Source organism: Octodon degus, unplaced genomic scaffold, assembly GCF_000260255.1.
Source record: "Octodon degus isolate 3935 unplaced genomic scaffold, OctDeg1.0 scaffold00189, whole genome shotgun sequence".
NCBI lineage: Eukaryota > Metazoa > Chordata > Mammalia > Rodentia > Octodontidae > Octodon > Octodon degus.
Window position 1 is genome coordinate 2,326,568 of NW_004524765.1, and position 18,276 is coordinate 2,344,843.

The window sequence follows — 18,276 nt, forward strand, 5'->3', positions numbered from 1 at the left end:
CAGTTCCAGAATCACACACTCTAGATCCTAAAAAGCCTAAAAAGTCACCCATGAGGACATGAGGCTTTAGGGGCTTTCTAAACATGACACCTTCCAACTTTCTCTTGTGTATGGGGAAAGGATCTGCAAAATCCTGCCTGCCAAGGGAGGACGTGGTACGGTTTTACTCTGAGTGTGAAGTCAGCACTAAACATTAGCTGAGCCACAGGGAGCCTGAGACAAGCGAGGGCCAAAGCTTGCAGGGAGTTTATGGGGTGGACAGGGAGCCCTGAGAGCCCAGCAAAAGACCCAGAGGGATCTATCCTGCAAGTCCTAGAGAGAGCAGGAAGCACTGGGCCCTTCTTTGTCGTCTTTGGTCCCCTATAATAACTAGAAAAATCAGAAGCAAGTGAATTAAGCTGGACCTGGGAAAGAGAACAGACAGTGCTAATTTGATGGGACTGCAAATGTTCCTCCAGACCACCGCCTTGTCCCCATTGTTGCACACAGTGCCAGGCTTAATGTAGACACAAGGTAACAGTGACCCAATGCCATGATGCTTGCAGGGTTCCTCCCATAGTGCACTAACATAATTGGTCACACTGTGTAGGATTTGACCACTTGAGCTACATTCCCTTCACATTCATCCTCGTCCACATTTTTGTTCCTTTCTCAGATAGAATTCAGGTATTATACATGGAACCTTGAAATGGTTGACCCACTTAATTGTTCTTGTAGTTAACATGAACTTAATGTCATTTTCTATGCAGAATCATTACCCCTGGGAGATGAAAAGAAATATAGCATATAGAAAGTGCTAAGTGTCAGACACTTGGGCAACCACTTTATTTACATTATCTCCATGTAGCCCTTGACAGCTAGTAATGTGGCCCCACAACATCATAAACTTAACATTATTAGTCAAGTTTTAGTGATATTTTTCATAACCTGATTATGTGGTACTCAAGCATGGACTGCTCTGGCCACCACAGGATGGGCACAGTGCAGTGCTGACTCCACCTCTGTCACCAGCCCTATGTGGTCAATTTAAACCTGCGTGGACCTGGTGTGCCTTGCACTAGGTCTTGGCAAGAAGAACCCAGCTATCACCAAGAGAGCTTGTTTGGAGGGTCTAGCAGGGAGCTCAGCTACCCATACACTTGACCAAGGAAAGGATCCTTCTCTACCTGGAAGCTCATCTCCTTTAACTGGCAAGCACACAGCAGTGAGGGAGAAAGGGGAACTGCCTCTCCAGCCTGATGAGCTGAGTCAACTCTAGTGATTGGAGAAGTGATAGAGGTCACAGCCAGATCACCCTCACATTCTTGGCATCTATGATCACTAGCATTTAAATCTAACTATGTATGTGTGCCTCTGAAAACAGACAGTTATTGTTAAAGAGACATGTAAATTTTATTACTTAATTACTAAACTTAAATGATTGTATTTAATAAAATAATAATATGAAATACTTAAAATTGTTTTGTTGCTTATGTACACTAACTGTGTTATGTATTTTACATGTGGCCCAGGACAACTGCTCTTTATTCATGTGACCCAGACAGGTCAAGGGTTGACTATCCATAAATCTAGAACTAACATTGTGACATAATTGATTGTATAGCCTTATTTTGTAAGTGTGGAATGGAGCACTGGGGGTCTCCAGTATCCATCCTCATACAGATAGGGGATAATGATGGTCAACATCTTAACATCAAAATAAGATCTGCAGGACTCCAAATCTATGTTCTTAGACATTTCTGTGCAGGGGCAACCTAAAGTGAGGAATTCTGGACAGTGCCTGAAATTCATGAAAGAACCTTCTACCAAGAATGAGACAAGAGAAGGAAAGAACACTAATAAATGTGTGAAAGCTGAGGGTAGAGCTCAGTGGTAAAGTACTTGCTTACTTTGTGCAAGGTACTAGGTCCCATCCTCAGAGTTATTTTTTAAAAAAGGAAAGGAAGGAAGAAAAAAAGAAAGAGAAAGGGCAGTTATGTGTGTTACATGTGTATCTTCTAGTGATATTTTTATTTTAAAGAAAAAGAAAACCATAACAACAATGGTTAGTATATTGTACATTGTTCTCTTCAAAGTAGTTACTCATGTTACAAGAGACAAGCACAAAAACTTGATCCAACATATAGGAATAAATGTTTCTTTTAAATGAACTAATGCCAATTAGTAATATAACTATGTTAACTATCATATGTCCATTTCCTTTCCTTTCTTTTTCCTTTCCTCTATCCCAGTTTCTCTTTCCTTTTGAATAATTTCCTCCCATTTCACAATATCTATTGTACATTTTGGATCTTATTTACTCTTTCAGCTTCTTATACTAGTGAGACAATATGATGTTTACAGTAGTTCTGTCTGGGTATCTCCCATTCAAGTACCTGGAATCCTCCAGGCAAACTAGTTCACCTAAGTTACCGCCTAGTGCCTTCAAGCTGTGAGGATCTTCCTGTAAATCTGACCCTCAGACTGAATCCCATCGGGCCTAGCTGTTCTCCTCAGTTCACTGGGCCCAGCTTCAGGTCTCAGCCTCCCCTCCAAGAAATATGCCACCAAACTCAGCCCGCTGGGCCAAACTACTCCTACCAGACTAACTCTGTGAGCAGGGCCAAACCTAGTCCTCTGGACTATGCCTCAGTTCCTGTGCAACACCCTAAATTCTGCCCATTAGGCCAAACTCTGCCCACCAGGCTGACTCTGTCCACAGGGCCTAACCTGGTCTGCTGGGTTACACGTCAGTTCCCGTGCACCACCCCAAACAAGTTTTAGTATAAACATATTTAATCCAATTGGCAAAAAATACTTTGAAGTCAAAAGACAATGTATGTATCAGCTAAACTGGTAGCCCATCTAACCCTGTTTAAGCCTTGCTTGGTGCACATCTGTAATCTCAGCAGGATGATTTTGAGTTCAGTGCCAGCCTATACAACATAGTGATAACTAACCTCAAACTACTTTTTTTTAAGGATTCCTTTGAAAGAAAAGACAAGTCCATAACATGTGACAGAAACAACCCCCTTTCATTCTCCAGGAAGAAGTCCAGCAGCTTCTAGTGATCCATGCTCCACATTCTCTGCCTTTTCCTGTTCAGAACTCTGCAGTGCTTCCACCCCAGGGCCCTCACCACCACCTCCAACCTGACCATTCTACAACAGCTAGCAAGGACACAAAAGCTGTCTTGTTTTGTAACATTCGATACTGTTCATGTTCTATACTTTCTAAAACATAGCACTGGAGGAAAATCTTCAACATACAACATAAAAACAAAGATATTGTATAAGTTGTAATGAGATATTCCAAAAAGAATATAAAACACTGGTAGTAGACAATCTTTAGCCCAAAGTGTTGTATTTCTAATAGTGACTTGCTTTTCCTTTAATTCGCATTGGATAGGACAGTGTTTGTTGTTTTTTTTTTTTTTTTAAACTTTAACTTCAACTTAAACACCATAGAATGTATTTCCTGGAAAAAAGCATAAAAAAAAAAAAAAAAGACTCCTTTGAGTTTTACAAAAACCAACACTCTCTGTACATTACATTCTTTAGGTTTTTCTTCTGTTTGGTATAGTCAGAGGTAACAGAGGCATTCCAAAGGGCCAGATGGCTGCTCTGAAAGGGTTTTAAGAGGTAGGGCAGCACAGTTGTCTATGCCACATTGGTTTCAACACAACCTTGATTTTGTCCATCCATAAGAAAAAACCTGTGGTCTGCCAAGATTGACTCACACCAATCAGTTCCAAAGTAAACCGAACAAGAGCTACACTAAAAACATGATTAACTCATACATTCTTTCCCTGACCCAATGGGGAAACCAAAATATGAAGACATGTTTGCTTGATGAGTCAGAATGGAAAGTAATGCCAAGGTTCATTCAGGCCAGGATGAGGTTGGGGAAACATTTTGGGGTTACAATTAAGTGAGCCACTCTCTAACTCCTTAGAGGTGGTGGTTTATTTTATTTTATTTATTTATTTATTTATTTATTTATTTATTTATTTATTGAAAGGCCAAGAGCTCTTTAATTTGGGACCTGTCCGTTCTCTGTACACGCAGAGCACTACTTCTTCGTCTCTTCCTCCTTGGACAGGGTCTTGATGATCTCTTCCTTCTTGGCTTGCAGGCGCTCCTCACGGCGCTTGCGCGCTTCCTTGGTCTTCGATCTGTGAGCCTCGGCCTGGTCAGCCAGGAGCTTTTTGCGGGCCTTGTCCGCTTTCAGCTTGTGGATGTGCTCCATGAGGATCCGCTTGTTCTTGAACACATTCCCCTTCATCTTCAGGAACAGGCTATGTGCCAGTCGATCTTCTTAGATTCCCGGTATCTCCGGAGCAGCCTGCGCAGGATTCACATTCTGCGCATTCAGGTCACCTTCTCCGGCATTCGGGCGTTGGCTGTACCCTTCCGCTTACCGATGCCCATGTGTCTGCCCTTCCGGCGAGCCAACGTGTTCTTCCGGCATCGTGCCCGAGAATGGACAGTCACAGGCTTGCGGATGATCAGCCCATCTTTGATCAACTTCCGGATCTGCTGATGGGAATTGGCATTGGCGATTTCATTGGTCTCATTGGGATCCAACCAGACCTTCTTTTTGCCACAGCGGAGGACACTGGAGGCCAGCCTCTTCTGAAGCCTGAGCATACTCATGGCTGCGGCCGCCGCAGCAAAAGGAAAGCGAGGTGGTGGTTTAGTAGGAAGTAATTCCCAAAGTTTAGAATTTTCCTGTCTGATCTACAAGTTCTCTAGTTTCCTTTCTAAAATATAGTAATGTGTTTATTGCTTTGTATTCTTTTATATTCCACCTTGTTCCAAATTGAGCTTGGAAAACTGTACAATGAATAACACATATCAAATTTAGGCAAGGTAAAAGAAGCAGAACACAATTTGATTTGCTATGCTTTAGTTATATAGAAGCTAAAATTACTACTTCTGTTGAAGCTTGCGTTTTGGTCCTCAAAGCTAGAGCTGTGGGTTCTTGGCCCCACAGTGATGGATGTGTAACTTAGACAGTCTGATATTATATAAGTATCACATGTGAACTGATTGCAGTCCTGGATCTCCCAGTTTAATATTATAAATAGTAATTAATTAGTTATAAGTTCTAATTTGCCTTAATTTAGTTTTCATATGCTACTAATGCTTTCAAATTTTGTACAAATTGTGTTATTATATTTATGAATCACCATAACTTCTTTTTCTCATTTATATTGATAAAAATTAATTAACTAATTAAACAAACTCACTTACTAAAATGTTTTTATAAGAAGGGGATAACCACAACAGGATGAATAATAAGCCTAGTTTGTTATCTTATTTAGTCTCATTCAAAGTAAATGTATGGTTTCTATGAAAATGTCCAAAAAATTAAAATTAGCTTATAGATTTTGTTTTAACTTTTTAAAAAAATGTAATTGGGTGTTACAGGGACTAACTATGCAGCTCAGACTCAGTAATCCTCCTGTTTCACCTTCCCATTCTCTGGGATTATAGATATACACCACTACACCTGGACTCTGTGGCCAGCTTAAGCCCCCCTTAGGGGCAAGGCTGGCATGGTACGTGGTGCCAGGGATCAAACCATGGTGCTTGTGCTTGCCTAAGCTTGCCTAAGCAGGCGTTCCCCTGTTTTAATATTTTAACACATGAACATTTTTAAAAGAACTGCCAACAACTACATAAAAATAATTTCTTAATCAAGATAAAAACAAAATACCTACATCAAGAAAGTAAACAAAGGGCACCATAGTTTGCAAATCAGATTTTTTCCTCACACAAAGATTTATACCAAAGAAGGAACTACTAAGATAAAATTACAGGGTGGAAGGGTTTTCTTTGTGGAACTGGTGCCCTGGTCAGGTATCAATGACAATCAAGTCAACCGTATTTTAGGGAAGTGTCTACAGGGTGTGGAGACTCATAGTGATTCTCCTGTTTACAGCCTCCCAAGTTCTGGGATTACAGGCATGTGCACAACCATGCCCAGTCTCAGTTGCTGTCTCTGCGCCCTGGGGTCAGGCCTGAGGATTGAAAATACCCTCCCCCCCTCACCCCTAAAGTCATATTAATATGCTGCTTGCAGGAGCCTTAATCCACTGAGCTATTTGGTCAGCTCTTCAAGGCAATTTATAGTCCAATGGGCAGAGGCCTTTTCTTTTTGAAGCCCATATGCCCTGGTAAGGGCACCATGCTGAGGCAGTCCTGTGGGCAAGATGATCTTTTTTTTTTTTTTAAGATGATCTTAAAGGGCAGGTTGGAGAGCCTTAAGAAAGAAACATCTCATGTTTGATATTCAGACAGTTAGTGAGGTTAAGCTCACCTGCCTATGTTATAGGGCAATAATATCATTAAGCTTCTCTTCTGGAGGGTTAACAACTTAACCCTTTGCAGACCAAAAATTAGAGAAAAAGAAGGGCTGCAAGGACAGCCAACATTTTGGCCCTAGCCTTTCAAAGTCAGTGAGGACTCAGGACATAGGAGAACCTGTACTGTAACATACTGTAACTCTATTGTGTCCCAAATTATCTGACCAAGGAGATTATGGGGCCACCAAGGAAAGTGATTGATGATGTAGAGTGTGTCTAAGGAGAGTCACCTGGAGAGAAAACATTCTCTCAGGCTTTCACAGAGAGCAAATTGGTCAAGCAATGGCCATGGCTCATCCATATGGCGGACACTGACAAAGGATCTACAAACTGTGGTACAGGGTTTCAGGGTAAATCCTGAGGGGATTTGACTGATCTTGTCAGATACAAAAGTTACATTTCTTGTTATATAGGTTTTGCTTTATCTTAGTCTTAACCATCCAGCAGAAAAGTATAAAAATGAGATATAAAAAGTAAAGTCATATTAATATGCTGAGCTGTAAAAGGCTCAAGTCAACAACTTTTGACACTGCCAGTCCTATGGAAAACCTACTACTATTATGGACTAATGGACTATATTGGGTTATTTTGCTGAATTCACGTACCTACAATATTTAAATGGCAATGGAATACCCACCTCTGACAAAACTAAACAAAAAAAGGGGATACAAATGAAGGCCCATTTTTTATCTGTATATTCAAAATAGTTAGGATGGATATACAGCTACTTTCTCTTAATGAGAAGAAAGATTTGTACTAATGTGTTTGTACAGGATATCATGTCTGCATCTTGGACTATGAATAATCACTATGAAGACAACAATATGCAATATATTAATTTATGAAACTGTCCCATTAATCAGTTTAGATACTATCTCATTGCTATTTGTTTCTCAATAAAATTAATTTTAAAAAGAAAGAAAGAAACATCTCAGAAACAACTGAGTCTAAGTTTGGGAATATTTATTTATTTATTTATTTATACAATTCATTCTCTTTTGGTTTTGTTTGTTTATTTTTGAGACAGGGTCTCTCTATGTAATGTAGACTGGCCTTGAACTCATAGCTACCCAGCTGTCTCAGCCTCCTGAATGCTGGGATTATAGGCATGATACACTACACCTGGCTTTATTTGTACAAATTGTGATACATAATGACTACTTTTACTGAAAATGTTTGGTACATATATATGACACAGTTTAATTATTTATTTTTAATGGCCCCTTTCTTTCTCTTTCTTCCCTTCCATTATCTTTTGGCCTCTTTCCCATTTGCACAAGATCTATCTCCCTGTTATTTATTTTGTTTTTTCTTTTGCAGAACTGGGGATTGAACTCAGGCCCTTGTGCTTGCCAGGGAAGTGTTTATTCTGCTGAGTCATCTCCCTAGGCCCGCCTCTTTTTTTCCCCCTGTTTTTTAATCTATCCTATATTTTGCTTTTTATACTTTGGGTTGCTTATGTGAGATAAATCATGCAAAAGTTAAGCTTGTATATCATTTATTTCACTTAGCATTATAGTCTCAAAATGCTTTCATTTTCCTACAAAGAACTCAAGTTTATTCTTCCTTGTAGCAGAATAGTGTCCTCTCATGTATAAATATAACACTTTCTTTATCCATTCACCCATTGATGGACATATAGGCTACTTCTAATATTTAGATATTATGAAATGTGCTGGTATACATATAGGTATACTTACATCATTTTAATATTGTCTAACCTTTTCCAAAAGATACCTCATAGGGAAATGCCTAGGCCAATGGAATTCCCATTTTTAGTTTTCTTGATAAATCTCCATACTGATTTCCACAGTAATTTTACTAGTTCACACTCACAGCAACAAAATATGTAAGAGTTCCTTTCTCTGCCAAAGCCTCACCAACACCTACTGTTTGATTTTTTTCATGATTCTTATTCTTTCCAGATTAAGTTGGAGTTTCACCTTTCTGAGCTTGATTGGCATGCACTAGGACTATAATACAAAACGTGTTCAATCATATCTAATGAAGAAGAGAGAAAGGGAAAAATGAACTATCAGAGAAGGGAGGCAAAGATGAGAGCTGGAGAAATAAAAAGGAAAGGTCTCCAAGTGCATTGCTGAGAGCCCCTAGCTGCAAAGACCACCTTTTTATGAGACTTACACTTCCTCCTGGCTACCTTCAAGGACCCTCGGTGACTCTCAAGCTACGCAATGGAGGCAGTGACCATGGAAGATGTAGCTGTTTACTTCACCAAGGAGGAGTGGGCTCCGCTGAAGCCAGCCCAAAGGAAGCTCTACAGAGATGTGATGTGGGCAACATTTAGGAATGAAGAAGTTTGGATGAACAGCAAATTGAACAAGAGCACAAAAATTCCTTAAGGAATGTAAGAAATAAAGATGCACAAAAACACTATCAATTTAAAGCTTGGAAACAACAAAAAAATACTCATTTGGACTCCAGATGATAATACACAACAAACTGCTTTAAAACAAAGTGCAAGCCTTGCTTGTAGAAAACCCTTGATTGGGCATTTGAACCTAAATGTCATACCTCACACGCAACTGAATCCAGATAATTATTTGGAATTTGAAGAAAAACCGTGTAAATGCAATGAGTGTGGAAAAACCTGCAGCAATATTGAATTCTTTCAGAAACAAGAAAGAGAGAATCAATATGATCAGTGTAGGAAAGGCTCCTCTGATGTTAGAGACCAAACTTACCTTGGAGAGAAGACATTTTTAGGTAAGAAAAGTATGCAGACCTCCAGCACGCCCAATGGTGTTCAAATGCATGAAAACAATCATAGAGAGGGAAATCCTTATTTATGCAAGCAATGTGAAAAAACTTTTGTTTCTTCCTACCATATTCAAACACATGAACAAAAACATAATGAAGAGAAGGCTGATATATCTAAGGTATATATGAAAGCTCTGGCTCATGGTAATTCCTTTCATAGACATACAAGAATTCACACGGGGAAGAAAATGAATGTATTTAACCAATGTGGAAAAGCATTCACTGATAAGTCCACATATCATAGACATAGAAGATCACATACTAGTGAGAAACTTTATCTGTGTAATCAGTGTGGGAAAGCATTCTCTAGACAGCATTATTGTAAAGTACATGAAAGTAGTGATGCTGGGAAGGAAGCCTATGTTAGCAAGGAATGTGGGAAAGAATTTACTGCACAGAGTAGTTATGAAATACATGGAAGAAAGCACTCTGGCAACAAACCAAATGCAAGTGAGAAAAATGAAAAAGGATTTGATGATAAGTCTGCATATGGATGTACAAAATCACACACTGGTGAGAAACATTATGTATGTAAAGAATGTGGAAAAGAATTTAAGGATAACTCCACATATCATACACATACAAGATCCCATACTGGTGAGAACCCCTATGTATGTAAGCAGTGTGGCAAAGCATTCAACACACACAGTCATTGTCAAAGACATGAAAGAGTTCACACTGGGGAGAGGCCTTATATATGCAAAGAGTGTGGGAAAGCATTCACTACAAAACAGTATCTTAAAATACATGAAAGAATTCACACTGGAGAGAAATCCTATGTATGTAAGCAATGTGGGAAATCTTTCATCCAACAGACTAACTGCCATATACATGAAAGAATTCACAGTGGTGAGAAACCTTATGTATGTAAGCACTGTGGAAAAAGATTTGCTGATAAGTCCACACTTCGTAGACATAGCAGATCCCACACTGGAGAAAAGCCCTATATGTGTAAGCAATGTGGGAAAGCATTCAGCACTCTCAGTCACTGTCGAAGACATGAAAATATTCACGGTGGGAAGAAGCCTTAATGTGTGTGATCCATGTGGGGAAATGGACAACTACAAAGAACTATTTTCAAATACATGAAAGAAGTCACGCTGAGGAGAGTTTCTATGCGTATCAGTAATGTGAGAAATCTTCAGCCAACTGAGTACTTGTCAAACACATGAAGGAATTCACTGGGAAAAACTGTATGTAATGCATGTCAGCAAACATTCAGTAAAAATAAAATTTTCCATTAAATACAAAAAAAAGAAATAAAAAGGAAAGCATTTAGAATTAATGAGTATGCAGATCATATTGACCATGTGAGGTAATAGCCATGTTGTTCTATAGAAGAATGTCCTTGAGCTAGGGATCTAGCTCAGTGACACAGCACTTGTCTGGCAAGCACAAGGCCCCAAGTTCAATTCCATGTCCAAAAAAAGTCCTTATTCTTAGAAACAATGCCAGTGTTGCTGAAAAAATACCCAAAGCAACTTATTTTCAAATGGCTTGCACAAAAAAGGAAGTGGGTATGGTAAATTGTTAATAATCAAGATACATTCACTGTTCAAAACATAGTTCTCTCAAATAGTATCTAAAAGCTTGGAGTTTTACGAAAAAAAAAAAAAACAAATGTTTGTTTCTAACAAAAATATATTAAAAATTGTCCCCAAAGTACACAAAATCAGTCAAGTGTAGTGGCTCACACCTATAATTACAGTGTCATAAGCAGCTAAAATAGTTAGAAATATTATGGGCAGCGGGATAGGGCTAAGCCCTCAACTGTGCCAGTGCAGATGAGATATCTTGCAACTGTGGGGGAGATTAGGGCCAAACCTCAAGACAAAAGATAAAATGAATGTACCTACATACCCTCCTAAGGATAAACATCAGAGACTGATATTCTAAATAAGTATCTATCACCTTGAAAAAGCCAGGAAAAATCACTAACTCAATCCCCTATAGGAACAGCCCTTATTCTGTATCTAAGGCCACATGCTATATGACTTGCTTCCCCATTTGGTCCTGATTGTATCAACTTTATCTGAGCAATTATACTTGCAATCTTATTGGTTGACCATAGTTTCGTCCTACCTCATGCCCACCTAGCAATAACCCATGTTTCCCATCTTGGACTCATCTCACATGGTGAATTTGCTCTATGAAAATCCCTAGAAAAAGCAGGGTCCTGGGCAACCCACTTGGACCACTTCAGTCTCTCTCTCTCTCTGAGACAAAAGCTTACTTTCCTCCAATAAATATATCCTTGTCTTAACCTCTGTTGCTCCTAAAATTTATTCTTTTTTTTTTCCAGTGTGTTCCTCTTTATTCATTTTCATAGTACAAACTTAAACTTGGATAGGCTGAATTAACCCAACCCACCTCTGACAGGTACACTCAACATGCTGTATAAAGTATAACATTCAATTTATTATTTCTTTCTCAAGAGAGTTTTCTTCAGTCCATTAAGACCCAGCTCCCCTTACATGGGTTTTGGTGGAGGTCATGGGGCAGCACCAGCAGGTCTAAATCGGGGTGGAGGAGTTCGGTCCTTACGGGCTTCACGAGATCAATTTCTGACCACTTTGCTGTGAATGGCACAACTCACACAATAATGCAGCTTCACATCCAGCTTGGGAAGCACATAACCGTCGAAGACACTCGCTTCGGAAATGTCCCTGACGGTGGCGGCCTCCACTATGTTCCGAATGACAAACTTCTTAATAGCCTTATCCTTGGGTACGCACCGGGTGCAGTTTGTGCAGCAAATAGGCTGCACATGACCGTGGCCCTTTTTGGCACGACCATTGTTCCTTCTTCTTTTCGTCATCTTGGAAAGGAGGACCCGAAAGAGCCTAAAATTTATTCTTTGATTTTAGAGAACACAAACTTGTACCAGATATCTAGCATATTGGGAGTTTCTTTCCCCTATATCATTTGGAGTTTCCACTAAGATCACTGGATGGAGAAGAGTTGGCTTTTGTTTCATAGCCTGGACTGGGACTCATTTAGGTAAGAAATTTTTATGCTCCAATTTTGTTATGTCTTTGCCTATTGATTATAGTTGTGTATGCTTTTTTCTTATATAGTTTCACTGAAATAATGATAAGCATAAGTTAAAACATGGAAAGGTTATACAGTTATTGTAAAGGGTTAATGTAAAAGTAATGTGATGTTAATGTAAAAGTAAATATAAAAAATTACTCTGCTTAACTTTCTGTGACCCTGCTTTCTTGTAAGACCACAAGGAGGTTTGGTGTACCATTGATAAATCATCAATAGATTGGGAGTTCCCAGAAAACAATGCTCCCAGAAAAAATGCATGCTGAGTAACAGCCATGCTGTCCCTAAAGGTACTGTTCTATGTTAAATGACAAATTTGTTTGCCAAACAGGATGCAGTTTCTACCTTTAAAACCTCTGTAGTTCTAAGGCTCCTGGTCGTTTGTCCTCTCCTGCATGAGTCCGGTCAAGCAGTCCCAGGCCCGGTAATAAAAGGCTCATATTTAAATTTTAATTTGGACTAAGGTCTGGTTTTTATGTTGAAAACCTAGAACAGTTACAATGTTTCTTTAATGGAACATTTGTATTTCTAGCTTGTTCTTGCATATGTTACATTGAACAAGTTACTAAATTACCACTATTCCTTACTTGGCTTTATTTAGATAATAGCACTGGAGAGAGTAATGTTAGAATGCCTCCTTAGTGGACTCTAATATAAACTACTGTAAAATGAGCCTTTTAAATAAAATCTAGCTCAGATTTAGAAAAATAGACATGCGTACATAATAATAAACACAGGACTCCTTCTACCAGTTAAAAGATAGTAGGCTGTTCTTAGGACTTGAAGGAGTGGTTTCACTGGCCAGATTGGCTCTGATCCTCTACTATACTCTAGAGGAAATGTCAAACCTGCTCTGCTTCAGTTTCCTTTCTCTGGACTTACTCCTAATTTTTTCCCACTTTATACTTTTCTTTTGAGAGGCATATAAAATTAGAAAGAAAAGAACTTTAGACTGCTAAACTTTTCCTCCTATTTAACGACTAAGTTAAGCCCACAGAAAATGAGTGATTTTTTAACTGCAAGGATGAGGAAGTCATCTTAAAGGAGGGACACATATGCTGTCTCTGGATTAGATGAGACATTGGAATTTTGCCCATCCGGGATAACACACATAAAAGCCATGTTCCATCTTAGTAGTCTGTGCAGGTCTCCCTCAGGAGACTGAACATAAGAGACTACGGAAACAACTGACTTCCGGGACAGGACACTTCCGAAAACATCACACAAAGACACATTTAGCCTAATAGAGGATCTCTGACCTTTGTTCTTGTCCTCTTGGGTCTAACTATCATTTATGTGGATAGGAAAAATACTTTGATAATAAGTTGTGGACTTTAAAATCTTAACTCTAAACTTATGAAGTGCTAGGAAATGATTTTGCATAAGCTTTTATTTTTTAATTTTTATTTATGTATGTGTGTGTGTGTGTGTGTGTGTGTGTGTGTGTGTGTGGCCAGCTCAGCCCATTGGGGGCGGGGCTGGCTGGCATGTGGTGCTGGGGGATTGAACCAGGTCCCTCTGCTTTGCTAAGCTTGTTCTAAGTAGGTGCTTTAGACCACTGAGCCATCTCACCAGCCCACTATTGCTTATAGAACTTCGACCTATAGTGGTTAGTCTGACAGCTAGATAAACACTTTTATAGCAGCTTCGACTCTTAAAGAAAGGACAATTTCTCCAGGATCTCTTTTGAATTCCCACTGAAGCCAATAGGCAATGGAATGTTTACCAGACAGACATCTGGAAAACTGATCCAGAGACTGATCTCTAGATGTGTGGGCCAATAGAAACTAAAAACAACTGAGAGGTCATGGCCAGGGCCACACTCTGGCACATATGCAAAGGTTTTTCAGTGGAAACTAGATCCAGACCACAAAAATCTCCCCTTATCTATCGTACTCATTTCTTCTGCTAATAACTAGAAATTCTCCTTAAGCTTTTCAGTTGACTTTAGAACTATATAAACTAACCCCACTTCAGAAATTAGGCTGACGCAGCTTACAACAACTGTTTACATTTCACTGTAGCTAGCAAGGGAATGATTTACATTTGTGTCCTTCACATGATAATGTTGGAATAAGGATTTTTTTTTTTCTCCTTGAATGCCTTCAGGCAGTTTTGGCTGGCTGGAGTGTTGTGGGGATGAACTACAGCAACCTGAGGCTGACAGCTTGGTGCAAGCACCCACTTAAAGAACTGAGCTAGGGCCAGGCCCCTATTCACATGATACTGTTGGGATAGGAGGAAGCTGGAAGATCAGTTAAATGGGTGTAGGCAGGACTAGGCGTCAGTGCCTAAAGCAAACAAGCTACCTCAGTCCTGAGATAAGCATCCTGCCTGGTTAATGTCGGCTACTAGTCACTAGGCAACCTTGTGTCACATGTTACTAACTTTGCAAAAGTATAAATAAAAGTAGGTTTTGTTGTGCTGTTGGGTTGTCTTGCCTACCAGGCAGACCAGCTGCCACCTAGCCCAGCTTTTGTCTTCTTGTCTTTCTCATTCCTGCAGTCATTTCTCCCTGGGTAGAACCAATCTGACTGAGACCAACAGATACCTACATGCTAACTAAGAGAAAGAAAGAACTTTTAGTCAGCTTTTTCTTTCATGTGTAAGTAGAAGATTAATGTGCATCTAAATGTGATTGCTAAATGATAAATTTAAGTTTAACCTGTGAGCATTCAAACATTTAAATAAAGTATAGCCCTGTGCTGCTTCAGGTAAATATTGCCTTGGTGATTAGATAGGTAACACCAGTGTCTTGGAGACTTCTTTGCCCTAACGCCCAGGGCAGAACTCTTCAAGACAGTGGTCACTTTTATCTATCTCTACATATAATCTCTTTCACAGCACAACTACTTCCAACTCACTTTCTTTATATATTTGCCCTCTTCCAAAGAACAAAAAGCAATAGTTTATTCCAAAGTTATGCTTCCTTCTTTAACATTCCCTTCTCAATGAAGGACAATTATAACTTGTACGTATTTATATCCTATAGCATTAAGTTCACAAGCTCAAAGTCAAAGTCTCTCAAAGTCAAAGTCACTTTAGCCTCTTTAGCTTATAAATGTCCAATAGGAATAAGTGCACAGTTCACAAGTTCCCTGGGAGAACAGAATTATGCACCAGTTTGAGGGTGGGTAGGCTGGTCAAATTTTATCTTCTACTCTCTCCAGATGGCACCCACCTGCCCTGAAGTGGAATCTACTTGAGTGATGCCTTGAAAGTACAGAAATCAAATAGAAATCCTGGGGAAGGGGTGGTGCAATATTTCTTGTTTTCTAAACATAAAATGCTTAAAACAAAACTTTCTTACTCCTTTTTTTTTTTTTTTTTTTCCGAAACCAGGGATTGAACTCAGGCTTTTGTGTTTACCAGGCATGCACTTATTCTACTGAGTCATCTCCCTGGCCCCTATCTCTTACTCTTTTGGAATGCATTCTTAAGCATTAAAAATATCTGACCCCTATGTGTTAAAAAGATGTTTGATATTTTTCTGTACACACATGCAGCCTACATACTTTGTAGAGCCAAAATGGAATGCAAATTAGTTATGATGTTCTTTTACAACTAAAGTAATACTGTAAAAAGGGGAAAATTTTCAGAATTGCTTTATATTCATTTTTTTTTTCTTTTTTGCACAACCAGGGATTGAACTCAGGCCCTTGCACTTGCCAGGCAAGCACTTATTCTACTGAACCATCTCCTTGACCCCATCAAATTTTCTTTACATTAGGAAATAATTCATATTTATGCTTAAAGTCTAATTATGATCCATATGAAACTATTCATGTTTGTATGTCTCTTTCTTTCTGTGACTAAGGCAGATCCAACTAGAACTAGGAAAATTTTCAGATTACCCTGATAAGTATATTGATGTCTTTAGAGGGTTTACTCAGACCTCTATACTAAGACCTATAAACTAACTGGGAAGATGTAATGATAATTTAAATCACACATTGACCTCTACTGAGAAACAAGCAATATTACAAGCTGCTATTACATTTGGGGATGAATATCATGCTGTTAATTTTAAACAACCAGAAGATAGACAGCCAGAGGAACTATTCCCATGGAGCCCAAGCAGCCCTACCTAAGACCTCTGCTGTTCACACAGCCAGATAGGAGATTGAAGCAGGAGATATTTTCAAATATGTATTCTTGAAGGTCTAAGACAGACAAAAACCAAGCCTTCTAGTTATTTTTAATGTTTATTTATAAGGAAAAAGATTTTTTAAAAAAACCTCTCTGTCTTCTTAAATTATTTGCTATAGACAGTGGTAAAATAAGTGTTCACATCTCCTAATTCAATAGAAGGACAGATTTTGCTTAAAGGCATGTTTATTACTCATCCGCTCCAGATAATTGAAAAAAAGAAAAGCTACAAGGCATAACTTTTGCCCCAGATAACTCACTTGATGCTTTAGTAAAAACTGCCCCTTAGTATTCTATAATCGAGACTGGAAGAAAAAATCAAGTAAAGAAAACAAAAGACAAAAGGCAGCTGCTTATGTTTCCTCTTCAAAAAAGCCAGACTCTAAGTCTGATTCTTGGGACTCCAAGAAGAGCCCCGTGACTAGATTCATCTGTTACCACCTTAAGAGGGACTGCCTGAAGAGGCCCCCAAGCCATGCCTTAACTACAAAGTTGACCACTGGAGTTCAGATTGCCCTCTGAGGCAAAGGCACCAATTTCAGACCCATCTTACCAGTGGTCCAGCAAGACTGAAGGGCCCTGGAGCACTATGCCTCTTCCCTCTGGCCAAGTATCCTCTCTTATGGTGGAAATCTTTATTGACTACTCATAATTATCCTATTGATCCTATTATTTGGCCCATATATACTTAATTGTTTCTTTGGCTTTGTCTCTTCCAGACTTTAAGCTAAATACCTATCCAAGATTTTTTTTTTTTTTTTCTTTTGAGGAACCGGGGATTGAACTCTGGCCCTTGTACTTGCCAGGCAAGCGCTTATTCCACTGAGCTATCTCTCTGACCCCTACCTATCCAAGATTAAAATGCCTGGTGCCTATTCAGGGACTTTAGGCAGACCCTCTACCTGGGGATACAGCTCAGTGGCATAGCACCTGCCTGGCAACCATGAGGTTGTAAGTTTAATTTTCAGAGATAGATAGATAGACAGACAGACAGACAGACAGATAGATATAGATATCTGGAGAGAATCTCTGACTGATGATCAATAGCTACAACTCACTTCAGGTTGAAAAAGCCAGAGAAATCATTGCCCATTACTCCCTAAAAGAAGTTGTGGATATTTCTTTAGAGGGGGAGAATATTATAGGCAGCTAAGTTAATAGAAATATTATGGGCATGCAGATATGGCTAGGCCCTTGAAGTAGCCAGTGCAGAAGATGAGATATCTTCCAACTGTGGAGGAAACAGACACTTCCGCTAAGGGCCAAAGCTCAAAACAAAAGATAAAATAAATGCACTTACATACTTCCCTAAGGATAAAAATCAGAGATTAATATTCTAAATAAATATCTATTACCTTGAGAGAGCCAGGAAAAATCACTAACTCAACCCCCTACAGGAACAGTCCCTATTCTGTATCCTTGACCACTTGTTATATGACTTGCTTCCCCATTTGATTCTGATTGAATCAATTTTTCCTGACCAATTATACTTGTAGTCATATTGGCTGACCATAGTTTTGTCCCACTTCATGCCCACCTAGCAATTCCCCATGTTTCCCCATCTAGGACCCACCTCACATAGTGGATTTATTCTATTAAAAATCCCTAGAAAAGACAGGGTCCTGGGCAACTCACTTCTCTCTCTCTCTCTCTCTCTCTCTCTCTCTCTCTCTCTCTCTCTCTCCCTCTTTCTCTCTCACTTCCTTTCCTCAAATAAGTATATCATTGTCTTACCACTGTTGCTCCTAAAATTTATTCTTTCATTTTAGAGAACACAAACTTGTACCAGAAATAGAGCAGGTTGGGAGTTTCTTTCCCCTATATCATCAGCATTCTGGAGGCTGAGGCAAGAGGATTGCAAGCTTAAACCTAGCCTGGGAAACTTAGCAACTTACTGAATTCCTATCTCAAAACAAAACAAAACTGTTTTTAAAGACTAGCAGTGTAGC

The 18,276-nt window shown here is 39.2% G+C and overlaps 1 protein-coding gene and 1 pseudogene across 2 annotated transcripts in view; both read right to left on the bottom strand.

The window, feature by feature from the left end:
• Rnase10 (ribonuclease A family member 10 (inactive)) overlaps positions 1-18,276 on the bottom strand; it is a 46,121-nt gene that overhangs the window by 11,187 nt on the left and 16,658 nt on the right. The window lies entirely within an intron of this gene.
• LOC101571312 lies at positions 3,999-4,656 on the bottom strand (annotated as a pseudogene).